A 26,567-nucleotide genomic window follows, 5' to 3' on the forward strand; every position below is an offset into this window, starting at 1 on the left:
AATGTTATTTGGGTTTTTGATGTCATCCCTCCATGCCCTACTTTTTCCTTGCAGGTGTTGCATATTGCAAACTTGTTATCTTCTGCACACGCGCGGAAGAATTTCCAAACAGCTGACATGTTGCAGTTTAATTCACGAGGTACATGTGCGAGAATAGCGCCGACATGCGCTTCACACCGCGAGCGGGCACGCGCCACACACGGCGGAAAAGTTGAGAGAAAGGAAAAAAAAGAGACTGTGCTGTCACGTCCGTGTGTGTGTGCGTCCTTGAGAACTGTAACTCGTAGAACTTATGTTGTCAGTTAATTGTAGCGTTGACCGGCATGAAATCGGCATATGTCAGACTGAGCACGTGAAAACCGGCCAATTCCGGTCACCGGCCGGTCTACCGGTGAATCTCTAATATTTACTGGTACAAAAATTATAAAAAAAACACACACACACAACACACACAAAAAAAAAAAAAAAAAAAAAAAAAAAAAAAAAAAAAAAAAAAAAAAAAAAAAAAAAAAACAAAAAAAAAAAAAAAAAAAAAAAAAAAAAAAAAAAAAAAAAAAAAAAAAAAAAAAAAAAAAAAAAAAAAAAAAAAAAAAAAAAAAAAAAAACACAAAAAACAAAAAAAACACACACACAAAAAAAAAAAAATTCTACTCAAGTGTATTAGAAGCAATGTGGGCAACTTTGACATTGTGGCCTGGGAATGGTAAAATTGAAAAGGGGTTAGGATATTGGGATCAAGACAGAGTTTATTTATGGGAAGCATTAAAAGCTCAGTTTATTTCATAGCAATCTGCCCATTACAGTTTGGTATATCTAGTATAGTATACAATTTTGGACCAACCTTTTTGTCAAAAAGTTATTTTTCTTAACCGTAAACCATTGGAATTTAGGCCAATGAATGAGCCAGAGGCACGTTTGTCCGGCTGGCAAGTAATGGGATACAGCATGTGTGGCCAATGGAAGATCCGAAGGAAGGCATGTACTCAGATTGTACATGATAAACAAGACTATTTATTATTGTATATAACCATACTTGGCCACAAAAAAGGGTTTGCAGTATACTGAGCATGCAGATGGACTGCAACGCGGTGGACTATTCTGCAGAAGTGGTTTCTTTTACAGTTTGGTTCATTATAGAAACCTATTTTAACCAACATGAAATAAAACTGACCACAGCTGCCATGAAGAACAATAAAGACTCTTCACAGCCATCAATAAGCATTGGGCGGAACATTTTGTCAAATTACCTTCAAGAACAATGAAATTTATAAGCCACTGTGCATACAATTGCAGTGGCAATTAGACTTACAGTATTACTTAGAACATGTAAAATATAATAATAATAAAATAAAAAAGTAATTTTATTTCATAATTGCTATTATTGCTATTTTAATTTTGACTTGTTTGATACTGTACTGCACTTGCTTTACTTTATGGTTGGCAGGCTACTGTACACAATAAGCCTTTCTGGTCCAGTTGCAGTTGTGGCTTGGTTAAAGGGTAAACACTGTTTTTTTCAACCTATTTTCCTATGTGTTTGTGTCTAAGTGACTGATGGGAACAACAATCTTTGACATTGGACCAGTATTAAGTGAGATCGCTGCAGTCGGCAGCGGTGAAACAAGCTGCAATGTAAGTCAATAGGGCAAGCCCACCAGACTATGGGGGCAAGACACTGAACCCCGAGTTGCCCCCGATGCTGTGCTTATCACGGTCTCCCCTAGCTGTAGATAGGTGGGCCAATGCATTTTTTGTCTCAGTGCAAGTAATTAGGTTGTTTTTTTGTCTTTTGTTGGCTCACTTTTACTCACAACATGCTAACCGGCAACATAGGATTCCATTCACTACGCTAAGCTAACTAGCGGCGGCGCTGCTGGTGTTGCACCGGACTAAAACAATGCATGCACAAAAAATGCGTTGGCCCACCTACCTACAGCTAGGGGAGACCGTGATAAGCCCTATTTCAACAAACGGTGGCGTATCCCTTTAAGAATAGAAAAGAGCTATATAAAAACAGTCCATTTACTAGATTTTCTTTAGCTTAATTTACCTTAACTGAACAGCTTTGGAGTCATTGGAATGGTTATATGACTTTTTTTGAGTTGAATGGTGGTGGCGTCAGGAAGTATCGCGTGATATCAGGTCTTGCTATGTAACGAATTGCTTCAGGGCACTGCACACATACCCCCATTCAGGAACCGGTAGTAGTTTTTCACACCATCATCATGGCTGAGCCAGCAAAGAAGAAGCAGAAAGCTAGGAAAGCATTGTCAGAGGAACAGAAAAAAGGGGAAACGACAGACTGACCGAGCGAGGACTCGGACACTAGTAAACATAGGAGCTGCGTATTCCGTAGCTGTAGGAGGATCTCTATAGAGAAACCTGCGAGCAAAAAGTGAGAAACCAGCGAAGAAATGGCCAAAACTGCATAGCGCCCCTTTAAAACAGCAATAATTTTAGCATGTATTGAGCCAACATATTTTCACATGTAAATCGATAAACTATGGGTTTATTTCAACCCAAACTAGGTTTGTGATGGTTGGAAAAGTGAACAGACGACCCAAAACGGATATTCTGAGTTTCTGTCAACTTTGAATGAAGTGTATATTACGATGTTAAAATTACTGTTTATTTACATGGAGTCTGGTGGGTTTAGCGAACTCAATTTCGCAGAGGTTTTTATGTTTAAAAAAAGGATCTTACTCTTTACCAGAAAGGTTGACATCCTTAGAAATCCTTTCCATAATGTTGTCAGACACTTAGAATATTAATCTGAGCCTGTCAGTGGCAAAATGAGCACTTTTGTGAAGGTAAATACAATTGCCCTACATTGTAGCGTGTTTCGCCGCTGACGACTGCAGCGATCTCGCTTAATACTGGACCAATTTCAAAGATTGTCGTTCCCATCAGTCACTTAGACACAAAAACATAGGAAAATAGGGTTAAAACAGTAGTTACCCTTTAACTTGCTTAGCAAAGGACAGAAATCACTCCAAGTGTATCCGGAATGATGGAGTGTGCCTTCATGGGACTAGCGGGAAGCATTTGCCAGTAATAAGGGGAGAATGAGCACAATTAGAGAACAGACTTCTGTTAATGATCTGAGGACAACACACACTCCCCGCACGCTGACTAAAAAACCCAAAACGTACACATTTCCAAACTCACTCATATTACCAAAGTGGTTTGACGACATCGCGGTTCTCTGATATCAAAAGCAGCTTCATCAAGTGACAGCTAAAGAGTGGAACAAATTTAATCTTCTTCCCTTTGAACACTACAGTGATGCGCCAATCAACGGACCAAAGCATGAACAGAGATACAATGAGGCAGAGCCGGGAAATGTTCCAACATTTGCACAACATTCATTTCCCTGCACTCAACATAAAGAACGTATGTACTCTCCATCAAAGATGAAATATATGTAGGCGGTGCTAAGTTTTGAGGAGACACTGTTAATGGGTTTAACAATGTTCATGTTATGCTTCCAGCTTCTGTCTTAATTGCCTCCCCACAGGGCACACATCAAGGATTTATTCTGGTTCCCCACCTGCCTCCCATCTAATAAGGGAAGGGTCCAGGCAGAGTAAAGGGGGGTCCTTGCCTGTCAATTGTAGCAGTTACATACAAACGTTTGGCTCAATCTATACATTCACACTCTTTGTAGTCTTCTCAGTCTGGTAAAGACATTGTAATACACTCCTATATGGACTAAAGCTGCTGAAGTGACAGCATTCAAATTCTTAATTGTATATTTATCACAAAGGCTGGCAATTAAATATTCTACAGATTATGTTTTGTATGTTATGTTGAGTGAGAGGAAGTTTTCTACTCCGACCTGTGGAGGGAAGGATAAGCTTAGCTGTTCAAAATGAGTTGTTAAGGGTAGTGATAGCAAGGTGCGTGCACAAGTGTGAGTGCACATCATGTAATTACTAATAATGATCCAGCAACTATTTAGTACGTTTTGCTAAAGTATTACTCGAAATACTGAAAAAAAAAAACAACGGGCTGGGATTGCCTCGAAACGCCTCTCACAGTCCGTTCCCCAATACTTGAAAATTCATTCTCTAGTCAGGATGACATTACTCCACTATATCTTTACATAGCAAATAGTTGTTTACCTATATTAATATTCTGAATGTTGAGTACAAAAATCAAACCACAAAAACAAACGTGCTTCTTTCTGCTGCTCTAAGAGCCAAATATTAGGACTTGAACTTGCCTTCAGGTTCAGCAGATAGGCACAGAATGTAAAACATTTTGGCCATGGTAGTAACCCTCCCCTGTTCCGAATCCCCAACAGCAGCTTAATTTTTACCTGAACGATTAGATGCACGGTAAGACGTCTGAGACTGTGTGTGATTATGTACTACATGTGTTTTACAGTTTGGCTAAAATAAGAAAGACATCCCTTGACTTTACGTGCAGAGCCTCATGGGAGAGCGCACAACAACCAGTCAATGTGTTGGTGGAAAAACAAATCTCAGCTGATCGTGAATATGCGCTTTTTACTGTAACATCAATACTACATTTTCCAACAGTATTTTTCATTGCTTTGATTTCTCTTTTTTTGATAAATAGCCAGTGTTAACCCTACATCGAACAACAGAATAGCAGCTGGTCTCTGGCTCTAACACTACAGCTACTTTGATCTGGGTGATGGCATACTGGCACAGACCACCTGCACATAAAACACATTTTACACAGAAGCGTGTTTGTCTCTAGTGAAAGCCATACATACGATTACAAAATCAAATTGAAACTGTTATGAAGCCCAGTATGATCAGCCCCTATTTTTATAATGTGTTTTATACTTGTTTTATATAACTACTACTACTACTTACTATAATTATTATAATACATGCTCAAACATATTGCATTGTATCAGAGGTGGACCACCTTCACTGGATCATATCTTAGAAAAAAACTAATTTATGGGCATATAATCCTAATTTACACACACTTCCACACACAGACGAGCTGGCAGTATATCTTTTTCAGATCCCTCTCTGATCTGTAGAGTCTAATAGTGTTTAATAAGGCTGACATTACGCTGGGATAATCCCACTCTCTCATGCACCGACACACAACCAATTCCATTTCCACCGCCTCAGCTGTTTTCTCTGCGCTCCAAAAGCTCATTTCAAGAAAAGGAGTCCGGGGCGCAAAACGAGGCCTCAAATATCAATTACCACTGATCGGAGAGAGGGGAAAAAAGCTGATGGATGCTACATTTCCTCAAATCCTTCGCTATTCTTTTCATTTAGTTTAATATGTTTTTTATTATAGAGCGATAACAGCATATGATGAGGAAAAAATTAATACCGATTGGCCCAATATGAGACCTACCAAGAGTGGCAAAAATGCGGAGCCTTCAAAATTTGTGCAGACGGGAATATGTGTGTATTCATTTCTATGCTCGTGTTTGTAGAATAGTTGAATTATATTTGCATGCAGAGAGGATTCAGGGGGAATTCTTCAACTCTCTGGTTTTGTGGTTTTATGAGTTAATTTCTTCACTGGCTATGAAAAATAATAAAATGTCACAACTTAACCTGGGGGTGATGATGCTTTCTATGAGAAAAAGGCAAAACAGGGCAAAATCTATTCATATTACATTTCAAACATTGGAGAACATGCTCTAGATAAACGAAAATAAGAAGAAATCTGACGAGAAACCAATAATGAAAATATTTTACAAGATATATATTAAAAAGATTAATTTATATCGATCTGCACAAACTATTCATTAATAAAGAGGGAATATTGATTCCAAGGAGGCAACAGAGAAAAGATTAAGAGACTGAGCATATTTCAGGTCCTCAGGAAGGCTGCCTTCGCAACTGGAGTATAAATGATAAGCCTGGGTATTGTTCAAAACATTTCAATACCGGTAGCGATACCAATAACAGGACTTCGATACAGGTTCCTAAATTATACTTTATTCAATACAAATTTTGTAAAATCAATTTGAACAAAAATAAATTAAACATTACGGCACAAATCTTTCTTTACTTTTTCTTTGTTTTTCCTGCGTGTCTCTACGACGTGTGACATTAGACAGCCAATCACAAACATTATTACATATTGGTAGACGCATGCTGCGTGCTTATTGGCTCACTGACACGTCTGAGATTTACTCCTTAGGTATAGGAATTGGGTATTGAATGAGGAGGTATTTTTCTATACTCAATACTTTAGAGGCAATTCGGTCAGTGCCTAAAAAGTATCGAATTCGGTACCCAGCCCTAATAAATACAAAAAGCAGCTTCAGCAGAGATCACCAAATTGAACAATTGGGAGAACAAGAAGACCGGTGCAAAATGACATGAGGGTTGTGGGTGGCTCACAGCTTTTCAGCCTGTCTAACATTGTTAGAACAAAGCCATTCAGTGCTTTACAGACAAGATAAAGAATCTTAAAGTCAATTTCTTTACGAACTTAAAGCCAATGTAATTTTTTGAGGACAGAAGTAAAATGCTAAGCCTCCCTACAGTCCTCTGAGGAAGGCCATTATAGAAGTCTATTTTACAGGTTACAAAAGCCTGCAGTTATGGCTTTGGTTACAATCCTCTTATTTCAGCAATGTTTTCAGCACAGTGCACACAGTACACTGTATATTGCAGCTTTATTGTTTTTGCACAGGGAGCCAGATACCATACTCCTATATTGGAATATACTATCTGGACCAAGGTTTTGTGTGTGTGTTAGTTTGTGGATGAAACATGACTATTTAGGAAAAAACACGATGTGTGCACAATATACTGTAAACAACAAATAAACGTGTTAGAACTAGATTTTGACACATGGCCCTCCTACAGACAGGGCCAAAAAAGATGAATGCAAGACCAAGTTGATATTATACTTTAGTAGTGCAAATTGTTTTTGCAAGCTTTGCACCGTTAGTAATCCAGTTGTGCATAAGCAGGATATTTATTAAATCTTGTGTTGGGTTGCATCATGTAGACACTTGATTAAAAAGGGTCTGGGATTGATAATTGTGGAACCTTATGTTATGTAACGGTTTTGGATAAATGCAAATTTTCCTGTGGAGCAAAAGTGAACTGGAATCCTTACTTATAAAACCCAACATGCCATGTATGCCTTGCAGTCTGGTATGCTTTGCCTGCTGTTGTGAGAGAAATATGTGTCCCTGTTACTCCTAAGATGAATCTAAAGATGGGTGAATGTTGGTATGAAATGCTGAGTCTATAATCACAACGCTTATTGTTTCTTGTTGATGATTTTGATCCACAATATTATTATATTGGACAGTTGTTTTGAATATGAAAGCATAAGGAGTGTCATTGACAAGAATAAGACAAGACAATTAGCCATTAGCTGGGTTGCTCTGCCATGTAAAGAGTCACTGCCCTATGGCATATTAGTCAGTGAATGGAGAGAGATAAGGTGTATGAATTAATCAAATATCTGCGTATTACTTCCATTATAAGATGGCACACAGATCGGGCTTTTACAAATCACACCGCTGTCCCCAGTTTGCGTAATTACTTTAGTGTTATTGCATTCGCATGGAACACAGGGTGTAAAATGTGTTATTGCTTTTTAACTGAACACAGTGGGTAAGCTAATGTGCTCAACATGATCAATAAATCATATCTGAACACATCAACTCCCTGCCAACTGGAAAATTAAGCAGTGGCTGTGCTTCTGCTTGCATATGAAATAAATGTGTGAATGGTGTGTGCGCATGTAGAATATATCTTCCAACGTGTGATATGTAAAAACACAGTGCATTATGTGCATGTCATAGATCTTTTCCAATGTAATGAGTAGCCTGCAAGATTTATGCATACTGAAAGTGCTATTAACATGCATTAAAACAAAACAGAAAACCTCTCCTCACATGAACTCCTAAAATAATATAAATAACACCTGTTAAGAGCAGCTCCAAATATAATCTTCAGTCTCTGTGTATCTGCCTTAAAGTGCTCATATTATGCTCAGGTTCATAATTGTATTTAGAGGTTGTACCAGAATAGGTTTATGTGGTTTAATTAAAAAAAAACACCATATTTGTTGTTGTACTGCACATTGCTGCAGCTCCTCTTTTCACCCTGTGTGTTGAGCTCTCTGTTTTAGGTACAGAGTGAGACATCTCACTTCTGTTCAATCTTTGTTGGGAGTCGCACATGTGCAGTAGCTAGGTAAGTACTGCTAGGTTGTCAGTTGCAGAGTATGAGGGCGTGCCACGCTAGCAGCTAGGCGAGCATTATAACGCGTGTTACAAAGTGACGCACGTTCGTCACGGAAGTAAAGGCTGGACTAAAATAGAGCTGTTTGGAGCAGTTTGTGAACAGTGTTTTCTGTTGGAGATGGTAATTGCCTTTGGGGTGGACTTTGGGCTTTTTCACTTCACACCTATAAAATGCACAAAAAGATATATAACACAATAAAGGAAAGGGAAAAAGGCAAAAAGCATAATATGATCACTTTAACACTCTTCTCATTGCTTGTCCTGTGCTTCTCTCCTCCCACACCGTGGGCGGCTGAGGCAGTTGGTCCACTTTGTAAAAGCCTCCTGCAGTTTACTAATCATTTTGACCACCAGCTACCAAATTAAAGCTGTCTCTGGCGCTGCTGGACGCCGTTGGTCCGTGGCAATGTGGCTTCTAATAGCTAAAAGGATCCACCACAAGGGGCCGTTCCTATCATAGTCTGTCATACAGATACTGGTGTCATGCGAAGGCCTTGTAAATTAAATTTTTCGGTGTTCTCTCCAGATCAAGGATTTATGTCATATTTGACTACAGATGGTTTGTTACATACGTATAGCATTAGTGAGGATTCAGTGTTGGTATCGTCACTGCAATGCAGTTTAGCAGCGAAGCAGCTTTTATTGATTTCAATGCACTGCTGTACGTCTGTAGAAAATATGATGTTCCTCTTTGGTTTAAGACGTCAGGGGCCCATTCCAGGAAGGAGGTTTAACAAACTCTGAGTCTAACCCTGCAGTTGATTTACCCTGAGATGAGGGAAACTCACTAAACCTGCTTTCTGAAACGGGCCTCTGTACAACACATGAAGGTTGATACAACCATTCACCTTTGGATCACTTTAAAAATAAATGGTAGTCAATTTACATCACCACGTAGTGTAAATATATACAGAGGGAAAGAACAATGAGGAGAAGCAATGTGGATTCTTAAATTTTTTTATTTAAATCAAAGCATTTCCCTGCCTTCCAACAAGCTCGTGAACTAAAAGGACGAGTTTTCCATAACTGCCATCTACCACATTAAAATGTAAGAATAATTTAACTTTCAAAGCTTTTATCCTGTCATGAGTCTTTGAATAAGGTTACAAATGAAATACAAAAAAATATATAAATAAAACCACTTACAAACAAAACCTAACCAATGAAAATATAGGGGGAACAACACTGGGGATGAGATGACAATATGGCAGGAGTGGAACCCAGGTCATTGTGGCTACATTTGTACAGCATCGACCAAGCTGCCATGACAATACAGTTGTTGAACAGAGAGGTAGACTAAGGAGCTAAATGTGAATGCACAAATGAAGTGACTCCAGAGCCAAATATGAGGTTTTCCCCATTTTCAAATAGTTTATTACTATGATATTTTAGCTTCACACAGCAGGACACTGCTGTCTATTCACTTTGAGCTTATTGTATTTGCCTACATGCAGCTCATAGCCTGCATAATAAAGTTTAATGCAGTCGCAAAGTCTCTCGGGCAAGGTACTCCCTCCAGCAGACATACAGTATATCAAAATAAGCATTATGAAATCATTTAAAAGTTGTTGAATGTGCAGCTCTTCAACAAGTTCACTGAGCCAAAAAGCTCCCTAGAGCCAGCCCCATATCTCTGCTACTTAAATAAAAAACTGAATGTCTCACTGTATAATAAAGTGAGGAGCTCTCCTGTAAATCACAACTTAGTTAACAGAGTGGCTCCATCTCTAAATAAAATGCAAATATAAGACAACATGACATGGTAAAGGGATTTAATTAAGTATATGTCTGTGCACTCCCCTTGCAATTAAACCCCAGTGGAGTATTCCAGCAGTTCAAACATATTAAAAAAAATGGCTTGTGTCAGAGGAAGCTGCCGTAGCCCATTAGCCTATCCACAGGCGCATATAGGCTGTGGAGAAGAATGAATGTTGGGAAAGACTATTTCTGTTTTTTGAGGAGCACTTGTGTGTTTGTGTGTGTGTGTTTTCAGAATGACCCCCTTAGGTCCAATTTAATCGGAACAACACAGAGTATAGAGAAACCTATGGCGAGAAGTGGCACTGACATAGAAACACTCATGAACACAAACATACAAACAGACATAGACAGTCTCACACATAATGTATCTACACCCACCACCAGCACACACTTACATGTACTGCAGGAGAGTTGCAAAATGAAAACTCCCAGGCTATCTTCTCTCCCGTCTTTCTATTAAAACATGCTTAATGACAGAGCGGGGGTGAAGATTTTAATTAGCCAGCAGAGGAAGCTTGATTAAATCTCTCCTCTTCCGTCCTGCCAGGCGCTGTCCTGATACAAAACTCTCACTGCACAGGTACGTAGGACTACATAGTGACAAGGGGAAATCAGATAAATCTTCCACTCAGCTTGACACTGCTGATGGCTTGGCAATTTTCTTGGTATATGGGGATGTAAATCTTTGACCGTCAATGCCCCAATTAAGTCATGTGAGTCTTTAGCGGTACACAATACGTGGGCATGTTTTTATGATGATTAGCTGCTGAAAAGGTCATACTGAATGTCCTTCCAGAGGACTTCAAAACTTAATAAATTTGGAAAACCTAAACTATGCTTATATAAATCGTTTCATTTAGATTTAATGTCATATATGACGTCAGATCTACAGTGTGCGCCCCCTTAGCATCAGATAAGGCTCGTTCGAGATGAACTGCGCCTCGCCTGTAAAGTAGACTAGAGCAGGCGGCAGCAGACGGGGGCGGTGACAAAAGTCCGCTCTCAAGTCGGACAGTTTTCCAGCTGACTCCAGCAGCCTTCAGGCTGAACAGGAAGTGACACAAACACTGTGATCCGTTCGGGTCCGATTCCGATTTAATAAAATGTTATCAGACCCATATATCTGCTCCTACACAGTCTCCAGTTGGTTTTATTATGAAAGAGTAGCTGTCAAAATTCTCTACATGTGATCTGTTGCTGATTTTAATTAACAACAGACTGTAGATGATCTGTAATCTGAACAGATTTAGTCTCTCTGACTTCTAAACATAACTATCAGCCACACAACATGTGTTCTGTACAGAATAAGCCTTTAAATCAGACAAATCGCAGTTAAAATCCCTCCGATTCCAAATCAATAAAAAGTTTATATAAAACGTCATTATGTTGAGTCGATTCTGAACCAATCAGCTGTTCGATCAGCTGAGAGGCCGGCGTTTCCCAGCATGCACTGGGTCCGACTGCGTCCGCCTGGCTCTTGCAGTCGGTGAAAAGCATTGACATATATATAATGGACCAATAGACCCCGTTGCTCTGGACGGAGACCAGTGAAGGCTATTAGAAGCACTTTTCCGGTGATCTCTTGCTTTACTGCGCAGCCTCCAACTGACAGAGACAACGTAAATGTGACGTGAGCAACGTGTCTGAAAGTTGTAAGTCTTCTGGTAGCTGTGCCAAGAGAAATCTCAATCATTCCCAATCTTACAGAGATGGAGAGCGTAGGTATATGTAAGGAGATAACATAAGCACAGGCTAATTATTGCTAACTAACATGCTAGTTAACATTAGTAATTAAACCTAAACAGCTACACGTAAAGCTTTCGCGGAGCTTTGCTGCTTATATATACGGTAATTCCTCTGTAGTCGACAGTAAGTCACTTGGTTATAACACAATCGTTAGCCTATTTTTACAAAAACGTCTGCTACGGAGCCATAACGTGAGGTACAAGGTAATGGAGCCTTTTATACATTGTCGTGTTTCTTTAGAAATAAACAATGGACAAATAGAGTCTTTAAACGCTTCAGATGTGAAGTTATTCGCAGTCAAAGTGACGTAAAAAAAATGGCGGTCAGTGGAATGCTAACAGGAGGTGATACTCGTTATAGCAACAAAATGCGCCACCGGGAGTTCGAGTTCTGAAGCCGAAGCTTACCCCTTGGTGAAAAGCAACTGCGCTACCTGCGTCTCAGAACTGCGGCCGCCTTGGTCTTGTGAGGTTATCGTTGCCCACGTGTGCATGACGTCAGAGCAGGTCGGGATCAAATCGGACACAAATCTAACCAGCATGCATTGGGTGCCGATCGCCGGTGATCGATTCTGCGCAGATCTGGCTCATCTCGAACGAGCCTATAGACTTCATGTGATGCGACCAGGGCAAGAAATTCACACCCGCCCACCCGCCAAATGCGGGTGAATTTTGCAACACTGTCAATCTACCTGCCACTTTGGCGGGTAGCCAATGAGAATTGAGTGATTCAGATGCGTAACTATCGGTAAGCAGGGTACGCGGTTGCTTACGGGCCTGGTCCAATCAGGGGCCCGTATCACTGGAAGACATCGATTGACAGCCGGGGCCCCTATCGGGGCACGCCACTGACCAAGCAGGAGGGAGAACGGGTCAAATTCATTTCCTTGTTTATGTTATGTAGAGGCGAGGCGTGTGTGACTCGAACATCTCACATTGACTAACAAAACATACAGACGTGACGCACTTTTCAGACCATCCTGCACAACCGCCGTAAGGCTATATTGTAACATCAATGTATGCTGGAACGATTTTTCACTCTTAAGTCTCTGAAAGTTGGTGCTGTTTCATCTTGTCAGCTGTCTGCAGCCGGCGGGCGCTGATGCTCCGTTTCCACGCGACTAGCACACACACACACACACACACACACACACACACACAAAAACTTTACACACACACACACACACACACACACACACACACACACACACGGTGGATGCAGGAAAAAACGCAGATGAGACCTACAGGATGACCTAAATTGAGGACAGCTACTTTATTGTAAGTGCAATGATAAGTTAAAGTCCAATATGAAACCATATGAATGTGAGTCCCAGCCCAGGTTAGGAAATGAACTAACAATGTAAAGGTCAACAAGCCACTGACACATATGTTCGTATTTGATTCATTCAATAAATTATTATTTTGTGTCTTAAATCCACCAGCCGTTTTCATATTATACCAACCTAGAAAATCTCAGCCCAGAGTAATTAATTTATAGTACTAATTATTATTCTCCCCAAAACAAGTTTCCTTTTTATTTATTTTTTTATTTTTAAGAACTATACAAAAAAAGTTGCAACGTTTTTGCAACAACTCATGTGTTATGGTCCACATTCACCAGTGTTTTTTTGTTGTTGTGGTGGACGTAGGCTACTCCTGATTTTGTCAATCCTATCATCTCTTATATGCAGTGGCGTAATGAGTCAACACCAGACCCCTATGCAGTATTATCAAGGCAGGCCCTCCTACTACAGCACGTGATGATGGCGCAATGTCCACGAGTAGGCTACCATGAATAGGACAGGGCAGGATCATAGAGACACAGCAAGTCCTGTTTTTCACCTTTCATGAGGAAAAAAAAACTGGCTGGTAAAGAGTCACTTTGGCAGGAGGATTTAAAAATCCACCTGCCAAAGTGGCTGGTGGTCAAAAAAGTTAACTTCATGCCCTGGATGCGACCAAAAGTGCGGCCACACTAAACTAAATTATTTTTGCTATAAAAAACAGCACTCGTACAGTAAAAGAGATAATCGGTGTTCATATTTCAACCGAAAAGTTGTATAAAGTTGTGTTACAACTTGCTGTTCTCGCACGACTGAGAAAGAACAGCACTTTGAGCTTGAGTGATTGCCAACAACATGAATGTGTTAGGAATGGATGATTTAGGAAAGCTTTCATTTCAGTACAAACACTCACACATTTGTACATCACACATCACATTCCTGTGATGTAAATCAAGAAGAAGTGTTCAGCTCGTTTCCAAACTATCGCAAAGTTTATTTATCTATTTGTGTTAATGATGCCAATTGAAAAGCAAGTGTAGGATAAATGCTGCTCATACACTTGTTAAGTTTTCAGGATGGCCAATTAATGAGCAATTCTTTAATAATGAGAAATAGATGAGCATAAAATATGAGCAGTAGGAGGATGAGCAGTCTGAAGAAAAAGATGAGTAACAGCCAAATTACAAAGTAAATAAGTCATATAATGTGTGCATCTTACTCACAAACAGATAAATATGATCCTATCTATCACGTCTTTCTTTATGTGCATCTATAGATAGCATAAACACCTCCCACATCCGTCACAGGAACACAACTGCGCACACACTTTTCCTATAATCCTGCCTCTTTTCTATTCCTATGCCAGCCGTCACAGTATATCACTTTATCCCTCCTTCAAAGCTCCCGAGAGACGACAGTTACAGAGAGAAAAGTGAAATGAGAAATTCCCATTGCCACCTAATTGCATGGCTAAATCGATCCTGTAATAGATTCCTTCTCTCTGACATCCAGTCTCACTGACAGCACTATCAGACAGACAAATCAGAACACAAAGTGTGTTTCTCTGTGTGTTTCTGTGTGTGTGGGCTGTTCAGCCTTCAACATTGCAGGTTCTGGGCAGCCCGACATCTGTCTGATTGCTTAGAAGCGATAGAAAGGCAGATTGCTATGCAAAACTCACTTCCTATCGTTTTGTTGGAGATGAGCTAAAACGTGGGCAATTCAATACTAAACAAAAAAAAAAATAATATATATATGAGATGGAAAATGTGACAGCACTCTGTAAAATAGGTTTTGGATGGATACATTTTGTAGAATGGAATACAAAGCCAGATATATTTAGTAGCATCTTTAATTGTATAGAATCTGTAAGGGTTTAACTGATACAGGCATTAGCTTACCATACATTTCTCATTAAAAACTACCTTCACAAGAAGCACTTGAGTTTCCCACTCTGCCTTTTCTCGGTAAGCTGAACATTTATGCAGCAAATGGTCAAAATCTAATAAGTGATGGCACAAAGAGGCAGATGGAGACAACCATTGTTAACACAATAACAAAGAAACATTTTAGAACTTTATTTAAAAGGTACTGTAACAGGAACTACCATTCATCCTGAAAACTATAATTGCTGTGACTCTGAAAAACACCTGTTTTCCAGTAGGTGACCCTCCTGTGCACCCAAGCAGCTGCGAACCATTTCAAACAGAAGTCTAAAAGCCCTTCAATTAATCAGCCCCAGCCATTGTTCGTTTCCCTTTCCTCTGTCTTATCTTCTCTTGCCTGCTGGATTTTCCAAGAGGCTGATGCTTTCTCCTTTACTGCACTCTGGAGCAACCTCCTTGAGTGGAACCCACAGCAAGGCTAGAGACCTGTGCTCCCTCTTGTCTCTTTAGGCCTGTGACATTACTCCTGCAGAGCAAACTGCAGATGGGAGGAAATTGTCTGCATACAAAAAATGATCAAAGTGCAAAGGAGCGCACCATCTCTGTCTCCTTCTGTTTCGCTGTAACAAAAGACAGCTGAAGTCTCTTTTTGCTAGGAAAGGCAGAGTTGAAAAAAAACACTGTTAAACAACATCTAACAAAGTTCAGTGTGTAAGGCTATGACATCTGAGCATACAGAAACAGCATTACTGCAGCATTAATTCAAACCCTCCGCCTTTCTTTGTGCCTCTGCCAGCACCCAGAACAAAGGACACACAGAACCTGGCTACGCTCCTATATAGAGACAAGCATGAAGGCACACAGATGTTCACACTTAAAAATATAGCCTACCTGTTAGTTTTTATTTATTTATGTTAAACTACAAGGATTTAAACGGATATACAATCAGATGATGCACAAGTTCTTCTGTAAAAGTGATATTTTCATCCGTAATATTTGCAAAAATCCAATTCTGTAGATTTAAATTCAAATGCAGATTTTATATATTTTCTTTGATTTAAACACTTCAAATATGAAGATCCCTCACTCAAAAATTAAGATTAGGCCTTTAAACTAATTTGGACAGGTGACATTACTTCCCATTGTTAGACTTCGATTATTCACAGTATACACCAACATATCAAACTGTTTCCAAGCTAAATACAGTTTTTATTTTTTTCCTGGCCATTGCTGGACTAAGCAATATTATGCACTATGTCTACTTTGAGCTTTCCCAGTTTCCCCGTTCTCACAAATCTGCATACTAATGTCTAGGTTTGAACCAGTGTGTCATAAGGAAGATAAACAGTTTTCCCTTGTAAACTTACAAATGAAGGTAATGAACTCCTCAGCGGTAGGTTTAATAAAAATATGTTTGGTCATAGACAGTGATAAAGTTAGTGCTGACAGTTTCCAGTAGTCCACCACCTTCATTTGCAAGGACTTAATTCTCCTATGCATCCGTCCACCTGGTGTGCATTAGACAATATTCAATTAGGTTTTAGGTGCTGCATAATATGTCTAGTGAAACTTTGTTTACTTACCGAAAGACAAAAAGCAAGGTGTTTAAAACTATAAATCTAAGAAAAGCATTAGGCCTTCACTTTGTAGTGTGCTGCTGTTTAGTCTAGTTTCAAATGACTAATCACATCTTTAGGAAAGTAAAGTTATTATCATACCATCTGCTGCAAGGTCTGGGCAGGAATATACTGTATGCTACTGTACTGAAACAATGTTGTCACAATCTCTATGTGACAGCCAAAACTGATAAAAAAAAAAAAAAGAGGACAAGCAGGTGGGGAAAGAGACTGTGGTATACAGCAGAGTGACAGAGGTAAAAACAGCCAATTTTTCACTTATGGTTTATTTTTTAAGACACTATAAAATGAGACCGTATGAAAAACTTACACTTCTACCCACATTTCAGGATGTCAACCAGCTGTCAATCATGTCTCTGAAAGGAAGCTTATTGCTTTCAACTTTTTTTGCTGACCAGGGACAGAGGGATCACAACTGAATCAATCTAAATTGTTTAGTTAATGGTTACTATGTGGACTGGAACTTCATTGTTTTATGAAACCATCCTTCAATCACAAACCCCATAAAAAACTGTGCTTTAATACAGTAGCAATAACATGAGGTTGTGGTGTAAATATAAGAATCAATTTTATGTGGAAATATCAACAAATATGATGTCCCAGTGTCAACAAATCAAGGTGAAATCAAGATTGTCATGAAAAGCTGATGCATGATTGAAGTACTGCCCATCCTAGTCCATCCCTGGAAGAGAGATAAGTATCAGTTGGATTGGTGCAGGGGCGCGCGCGCGCACACACACACACACACACACACACACACACACACACACACACACACACACACACACACACACACACACACACACACACACACACACAGGACCTCAGTTACTTCTGAACCACTTCAACTTCAATACTGAGTGTGTGTGTGTGTGTGTGTGTGTGTGGGGAGTTCTGTTGTCTAGAGCTTTTTTGCACCATTTCTTTTTAACTCGGATTGATTGAAAGGAGACAAAGAAAGAGAAAAGGTGAGAGAAAGAACCATATGGGCAGTAAGTGGTTGTTCATTGATTCTGTGTGCAGTTGTGTGTGTGTGTGTGTGTGTTATCAACGTGTTTGTGTAAGACAGCAAACAGACGGTAGTCAAGTGCAGAGGTTTGGGTCGGACACCCTGGGGTCTTCTGGTGCCCTGACACCCACATAATGTTAATCACTGTCCATGATCCTGTCCTGCTGCTGTTAACTCTCAGGAGGAAGGGGCTCCTTTAACAAACTTACTCTAAGCTTAGACAAGCATCTGGGGCCAAATATAAATTATTTATTGCACGAAAAATACTAAATTTGGCCACTTTAACAAAAGAAATGTGCATCTATCAAAAAAGTGCCAACCTTATGTTTTACACTATAACTGTTATGAATCATCTTAAGTGTGATGCAGCCCTGAGGAGGGTGTCAAACATAGAAATGCTTAAATTTTTATTAATGCATTCAAAATGCAGCTACTAGCAACTTGTAAGTCAACATTATTGGCTGTGTTAACAGGTAAGTGAGCTACGCACTTCACACCTAAAATGTATAGAATATTGCATTTTTAGCCACTGAAGACAGATTAACAAGGTAATTAAAATAACTGAAATTATTCTCTTGCAATATGGTATGGCAGCAGTACTGTGACACCTTCTCTTAGAATACTGGGGCAGAGGTGTATTTCAGCCTTTTTATAAGGGTTTATATTTGAATAATGCATTGGCCTCTTTTTCAAGGTCAAAAATAAACTTTGAATGTAAGCTTTTAACATGGATGGCTTAAACGTGATCCATGTTAATAGTTCTTACAAGAAACATCTACTATTCCACGGCAACTGGGAAGACTCCATCCGCTGAAGAAGATTATGGGTTATGATCAAAAGCTCCAGAAAAGCTACTAATGGACCTTAATGTGAGTTTTTCAGTACAAAGAATGTTGTTTGCAAAAAATAAGCTAAAGTAAAGCAGTACACTGCGCATGATCTATATTTCTTGTTTTAAATTTTTATATTTACATTTTTGAGAGATACAGTTATCATGTATCATAAATGAATACTGCAATATATCAGGTATCACAGAATCAACTCTATTACAGAACTATTGCTATCATGGAAAACGTAACAGTATTAGTGTTGTATCTATAATTCACACTTCTATTGTGATTTTAATAGATCCTTATATCATAACCTGGTTGTAAATAATATAAATAATAATAAGAGTGTATGCCTCCAGTCTGTTCCTGTTTATTGTATTTTCCTGGTACAGAAAAGTTAGTAACTTTTTGACATGTCTGGAATGCAGCGTAATATACGAATGTCAGAAAAGGTGATGGCACTAAGCATTGTAATTGTAAAAACTTTCGTCATTCTCATTCACCGCCATATCTTTATTACCTGCTGTCACTCTGAATAAAGACAAGGAGAATGCTTCACTGATGGAGACACCAGCAGATCAATCCCCTATAAAACAAGCTGTATTGGTTTATAAATCAGGTTTCCAGTCTCTGCCTCTGGCTGCCCAATAAGCATACATCAGCTTGAGTGGGATGAGCTGCCTGCTAGCTGCAGCTGGTGATAGATAATAAGAATGCGCAACCACATAAGTAAACACGCACAAACACACAGCACAGAATATGAGAAAGAAATGCACACAAAACATGCACACACATGTAGATGAAAGAAACATTTCACATCATGTAAACAACACACACTTTGAACACACTCGCAGACTAACACAGGTAATCTTTAACAATGTACAGATGCATAACTCATATACGCAAACACCATCACTGCTCTTCCTTATTCTCCAATTCAGACACACACACACACACACACACACACACACACACACACACACACACACACACACACACACACACACACTCACACACACACACACACACACACACACACACACACACACACACACACACACACACACACACACACACACACCATTGCAAATTGCTCTTTTTGTCTCTGTAACTGTTGGCCTTTACTGTGGTATAAAAAGCCACTTTGCATTTTTGGGAGTTATACAAATTTCAGAGGAACCATCCGTTTGACTCGTTGCTGAAGCCTAATGGTGCAGAGTGTTACTATTACAAAGAGTAATGATAGTTTGAAATTGCTCCACTAAAAGCAATATTCTAACGTTCAGCTGATTTGTGGCCAAGTACTACCACTTAAATTGCAAATTTAAATTTGTACGCGAGTGGAACAGTAAAAGAAAAAAATCTATGTGTACGCACAGGAAAATGTATTTATTACATTTATTCATTATCCTCCATCCCTTTATTACTCCTTCTCCATAACTGAGCACAATGAAACCATTACACAAAATGTGGTGACTCAATATTCCAACAGATGGAGCTGCATCCGTATTGGCAGTAATGCCATTATTTATCTTACCTGGCAAGACAAGTGGAAGACATTAGTATGATCTCATGAGTCGGAAGTGATTATCACCTCTAGCGCCATTTATATCAGTTTCCTGTAACTGAATTAATCAGTTAATTTCCAACATTACACTGTAAAATCAGGTCAAAACTTTGCTATATGACTTTCATGACAAAATAATTGGCATCACCTAATCATGTATTTTTAATTTTAACCTTTAACTTTTCTTTAACTAGTTTTTGAAATCATCTTAATCTGCTAACAAAAGAATGACAAGTCAAGAGAGTATACACTCAACTGGTACAAGAACAGACGCATGCACTCTTAAAAATACTGGGTTATTTTATTAACCCAACCACTGGGTTGAGGCTGTTTAACCCGGTATTATGTATATTCAACCCATATTGGGTTACTTTCATTAACCCAGTAGTTGGGTTAATGGTTTTGGACTGTGCCTTGATCTGAATAACCCAACCAATGATCATTTTAGCCCAGTGGTTGGGTTACATTCAAGTTTGGGATCCTCCTCCAACGGTCTTTTTCTTTTCTCCGAGGCGGGAGAACACTTTTGGAAACACTGAAGGTTTGTCATTTCTCATTTTTTAGAAAAGTACCTCTGTCTTCAACAGAAACGTGAGCTTGCTAGTTGTTAGTTATAATATATATAATAATAATCATTATTTCCATAACGGGACAGCCTGTAGAACTTTACATTACTTTGCCGAAAGCAACCGTACTGCCCCTCTAACGGCTACCACTGATGCTAATTAAGCAAGCAGCTAGCAAGCTAGCAAGGAGTTGCTTACTACAACATTGCTTCATTGCAGTCAAACAGCAGACTTTAGCTCCGGTTACTGGTTACTTACTTGATCTTGATTCATTGCCGGATAGGAGGAGCGTTTTAGCTCTGATAATCCAGTTAGCAACAGTGATTTCTAGCTAACTACGATTCATGCATGCTATAAGGCTAGCGCAAGTTCAAGTATGATAGCGCTAATGCTAGCTAGTAGGTTAATATTGTAGCATGACACCTAAGATTTAAATGGAGACTATTTCTAATTCTCTGAGGGAGTGACACATAAACAGTGCTTTATAAACATTTGTGTGTGTGTCTGGGGCAAATCACGAGACAAATTCACTATGATATGAAGTATTAGCTAGCTACGTTTTAAAAAGATCGCTAATGCTAACCGCTAGCTAGCGCTAGCTAGCGCTAATTGCTGACTCATCCTGTAAGCTAGCTAGTAGCTAGTACAGAGCGAAGCATTGAAGGTGCATTGCACGCATTCTGTTGACAAAGTAATGTGTTTAGTGCAGTTAACACACTGTAGAAATACCACATTGTGTTTTTAAGTGATTATGAAAAGACCACTAGCTAGCTAGCTAGCTACATGGCACTAGATTACAGCAAATTCGTTATATTTTCACTAGACAGACTGACAGACTGCAAAATACACTTGCATACATTGATTGAACATTAACAGATCTTGTTCTTCTCTCCTATAGCGATTGAATATGGAGGACTTTGTTAAACTAAAGTTAACAGAACGGCAACTTCTTGAGCTGATTGACACTTTTGCAGGTAAATATGTTATATTGTTGTACTATATGCCTATTATTAATATTATTGAATATGTCAACATTAAAAAAAATGAGTTACCCTATCGTCATGCATCCCCAATGAAGTTGTAGGCTACACAATACTCCATTTTGTTTAGATGTACAACATCTTGACATGTAAGAGCATTATGTAAAAGAATCTAACACTCTATGTGTGCCACTGAAGACCATGCCTCCCTAAACAGAATCACATTTTGATTACCCATCACCTGTGGTCACCATTGTAGGTCCCTGAAATACCATTTCGATAGTGACAGAAATTCCACAACTATAGAAGGCAAACAATTGGCATGAGGTTTTATTAACCTTACCATGGCCACAGAATTTATAGTTTAGCTACCTCTTATTTTACCACTACACCTCTGTCTACCATTGTGCACAGCAATACTTTAAATGTAATTTTCTTATTACAAAATGTGCTCTCAATCTCACACACACACACTTTCTCTCTTTTTCTCAATCTTTCTCTCTCTCACTTATCTTATTATTTTTGTTTTGATGATATATGATTTAAGTAATTATTCTAAATCTCCCCCTCTCAGATTGTGCAGGACTTCGAGGTTCTTCATAAAGAGGCATCAGACTAAATCTTTGACCTGGAGGAGGTTCAGCGAGAAGCTTGTTCATGCGGCCCAGTGGGAGGGGTAGAAGCTCCACGTGCAGACAGAGACAGAGACAGAGTCTTTGTCTCAAGGTAGAAATTATAACATCAACATAACCCTTAGATTTGTATATTTGGATTTGTGCATTATTCGAGCCATAAGCTACTCTATGATAATAGATAAATAAACTATGATAATACTTATGTCAAACTATTTCCTTTCTTTACAGGCTCCAAAGACTACATTGCCCTGATGGTTCTGCCAGGTCTGATTCCATATGCAGTCTTCAGGATGGGCCGAAAGGCCGTGAGGACTACAGTGTCTGACGCCATGAAGGCCTTCATCGATCTTAAGCCTGTGAGTAGTCCTAGACTCACACAGCCCCTTGTATCTAGTGATGCAGGTCTTTTAATGTAAAATCTGTTAGAAAACATTAGCTGTCAGCTGGTCAGAGTCTTTGTCATTCAAGTACTTATGGAATATTATTATTTGCAGGTCGGAGCCAACATGGTGGAGTACCTTCAGGCAGCAGACCAGGCCATACCCCTGCACCCTGGTGTTGGGAGGCGAAGACTGCTGCTCTCAGGCATTCACCGTTCCCAGTGGGCCGGCCCTGGAGCACGACAGCGTTGTCCAAGCTGTACGTTTGTGTCAAATGTTTTTATGTGTTTGATATCAATTTCCCAAAGCAGTGTTTCTCTGCTTAGCAGTTCCTCCAGAAAGAATGGGGGGGTGGTAGTAATGTGGCCCATGCGTTTGTTTTTTGGAAATGCTCATGCGATAAGGGAATTCTCTCTCTCTCTCTCTGTCTCTCTTTCTCTCTGTCTCTGTCTCTCTCTAATATTTAGGAGGAATATTAGTAGGAAATGAATTATTGTTAATTGTTGCTTGGTATTAGTCCAGTTATTTGATACTCATTTTGAAATGAGGTAGGGGATGTATGGCCCCATGCATTTCTTCTTTGGAAACGTCATGTGATAAGGGGAATTGGACTTGTTATTGTTATTCCAGTTTTCTCTTTTAAATGAGTAAATTAAATATTGTTCAATAAAATCAGTGACATTAATGAAGTGTATGCATTGTCTGTTATTAATAAATAATATATAGGAATTTCATAGATGAAAGAATAACTAAATGAATGGGTCAAATATCAACCCAACAAGGGGTCAATTTAACCCAATATTTGGGCTGGTGGGCCTGACCCAGTAATGAGTTGCATTAACCCAACATTGGTGTCAGAATGACCCAGGCTTTGGTTAGGCGAAGCAACCCCTTATACTGGGTTAAAATTTCAACCCAGTTCAAAAAGTCAAAACAACCCAGCATGTGTTCTGTCCTATATTGAACCAGGTACTGGGTTGGGAATAACCCAATTTGGGTTATTTTCAGCCCAGTATTTTTTAGTGTGTGTACAAAACTGACTGACACGATTTTTGAAACCTCTCACTCAAAGTGCGAAACTACTTTTTTTATAACACTACACACAATTCTCTACCTGAGACACAAAAATCTAACAGGAAGTGACTTGCTTTCCTTTTCCAAACACAACCAATCAAAATGCTGCACTTATTTACCAGGGCACACACACACTCCTCACATGTGCAAACAAATTATGCTGAACTGAACACTAACCAATTTAGTATAGTCCTATACATAGGTCAAAGGTCAGATCACCTGTTTTAAACAATGGATGCCAGCAATTAGACAGAGAGCAGAGGGAGGAGGAGGAGGAGAGCCATCTCTGATGAGATCAGGGCCACACTTATTCATCATGTGATCAACCACAGATTGACCATGAGAGAAGCCCATCTTGAATAGCTTTACAGTGGTGTCCATACTTCACACCTTCAGAAATGAGAACAGACACAAACATCTAACTTCCTGTTAGATGTTTGTGTCTCATGTACACAATTGTGTGTAGTGTTTTTAAAAAAAGTGTTTATGCAATTGAAAACTGAGTGAAAGGCTGAGAAACCGCTTATGGTTTTGGAGGTTTGGTGTGTAGTTTTGCACTTTGAGTGAGAGGTTTAAAAAATTGTGTGACATGAAAAGATTTTGTGTGTAAGAAGTTGGAAAAAACTGTAAAACATGGCGTCTTAAATCCACTCCTTAAACATTTCTACAAGGAAATGTAATTCCTAAGATGTCTATGTGAAGTACACACCCTGAAAGGAGTGAACCACCACCGTTTCGAGCTCTTCAGCTTTAAACTTTCGTCCTCTCTAGTTAATCTCACCATGAAGAAAACCCAATTACAGCTACTTCTATTTCCAAGTCCAAAATACTCTTCCTACGGCTTAAACCTACATTTAGCCTGATCAATGAAGTTGTCAGCATTAATTCAAACAGATTTCACCCGGCAAATTCTTCTTTTTTTGTACGTCTGTACTTGTCGGGGGGGGGGTCAGCCAAAGTTCAGACCTCATTCACCCCCGAGGGGAAAGGTTCCACACTGCGGTCTTCTCTAGAACTGACCCAGTTCTTCTATCGCTGCTTTTTCAATGGCTGGATTAAGTCTATCCACGGGTGTGTGTGTGTGTGTGTGTGTGTGTGTGTGTGTGTGTGTGTGTGTGTGTGTGTGTGTGTGTGTGCGTCCGCGCAATTCCACCAGTGTGACTAACAAGCTTGGCTGTTGCAGTCCGGCAGATTGAGAGACACCTACTGCTAGTTAAAGCCTTTTGAACCCTGGGGTCATCTGCCTCTTATGGGGTGAGGAAGAGTATCAACGAGGTGAAAGTACTGTCACTGTGCTGACATGTTTGTAAAAGTCGAAATAGATATTCGTACACTGTCAAATGGCAACATATGAAATACTGTAATAATAATACACTGTCCCCAATGTATGTTGTCAATGAAAATGTCCCCCTTTGAGCTGAATTTATACTTAGGAAACACTGACTTTTTTGCTGTTCACATATTTGGGTCAATGGCGTTACTTAATATTTTGGCACTGCAAATAAAATGTGTCTTTGAAAACAAAACCTCAACTGAAAAAGGAAACATTGGCATTGAATCAGTTGTATTCATTAGAATGCTAAACATATCAAAATAAGTGCATGACCAAAAAGTGAACAAGTGTGTTACAATTATTCTTTATTAGAAGCTTGGATCTTTTTAATGCCTGTGTTCCATTTTTCAGTGGAACTTTTTTCAAGTGTTTTAATGCCAATGTTTCATTTGGATTAGTTTTTTTTGTTAATGCCATGATATGGTCACTGTCCTGGCTCCATACACGTCCATGTTCACAACAATGCCATTACTGCAAATCCTGTGAGACACAATTGCCTGTAAGCAGCAAAACTCACCTTAATAATTGCATTGACATGAGTGAAGATTTCTTAATTTTCCAGAGAAAATGGAGATTAGACTTTTGCTTAATAATGTCCAGACAGCTTTGATAGAGCTCAGGACCGCTGCTGTACTCAAATAATTTTATTTATTTAATAATAAAATGCCATTGAGTTTCAGGACAAGAAAACACTGTCACTTTCTGGGCCTGACTGTAACAAATGTGTACATTTTTCAACAAACTGGTAGATTAATTACAGTCCCATGTTTTGTCAAAATGTGACACTGATGTCTGAGGTATTGCATGTAACAAACAATACAAAACAATTTTGATTTTAAAATGTTTTGCTAGTATTTAGCAAAAGTCGCATCATTTGAGCACTAAAATAATTATTGCCTTAAAGGACAATTTCGGCGCAAAATGAACCAAGGGGTTAATACCATATGTGTACCGAGTAAAATGTTCTCTGGGGTCTGTTTTCATGCTAATCGAATGCGTCTCTAGCGTTTAACAAGCTACCGCAAAACCAGTGGTTACCTGCTAACGCTAGCTTTCGGGGCACTTGGTAAATCACTATTTTATACCACTAACAAGGTTCACAATAGCACTACACTTCAACGGTAACATAATGACGGTACCTACATGCAAATCGAAGCATTGAGAACTTTGTAAGTGTACAGACAGTTTATTAAAAAGATAGATTATAAAGACTGTATGAACGTCATAATCTATCTTTTTAATAAACAGTCTGTACACTTAGAAAAATCTTAATGGTTTGGTTTGCATGTAGGGACCCTCATTATGCTACCGTTGAAGTGTGGTGCTATTTTGAGCCTTGTTAGTGGTATAGAAATAGTGATTTACCAAGTGCCCGCAAAGCTAGTGTTAAGCAGGTAACCACCGGTTTTGTGGTAGCTTGTTAAAAGCTAGAGACACATTTCAATTAGCATAAAAACCGATCCCAGAGAACATTTGACTCGGTACACATATGTTATTAACCCCTAGGTTCATTTTGTGCCGGAATTGTCCTTTAAGGAATGGCAATGTGATGATGAGGTGAATGCATGAACAGGGTGGTACTGAGATTGACCAAGGCCATTGATCTCTGTGCACAGGTGTGGAGCTAGATTGTGCAATAGTCTGGCTCATGCATCTGTAC

At 39.2% G+C, this 26,567-nt stretch overlaps 1 protein-coding gene and 1 long non-coding RNA gene across 3 annotated transcripts in view; one reads left to right on the plus strand and one right to left on the minus strand.

Moving 5' to 3' along the window:
- Positions 1-26,567, minus strand: part of epha6 (eph receptor A6) — a 210,808-nt gene that overhangs the window by 127,180 nt on the left and 57,061 nt on the right. The window lies entirely within an intron of this gene.
- LOC120569536 lies at positions 20,400-22,192 on the plus strand. The gene is made up of 3 exons (XR_005640888.1): positions 20,400-20,480; positions 21,404-21,479; positions 22,060-22,192. It is a non-coding gene; the product is annotated as an uncharacterized LOC120569536 (long non-coding RNA).

Source organism: Perca fluviatilis, chromosome 12 (genome assembly GCF_010015445.1).
Source record: "Perca fluviatilis chromosome 12, GENO_Pfluv_1.0, whole genome shotgun sequence".
NCBI classification, from domain to species: Eukaryota; Metazoa; Chordata; class Actinopteri; order Perciformes; family Percidae; genus Perca; species Perca fluviatilis.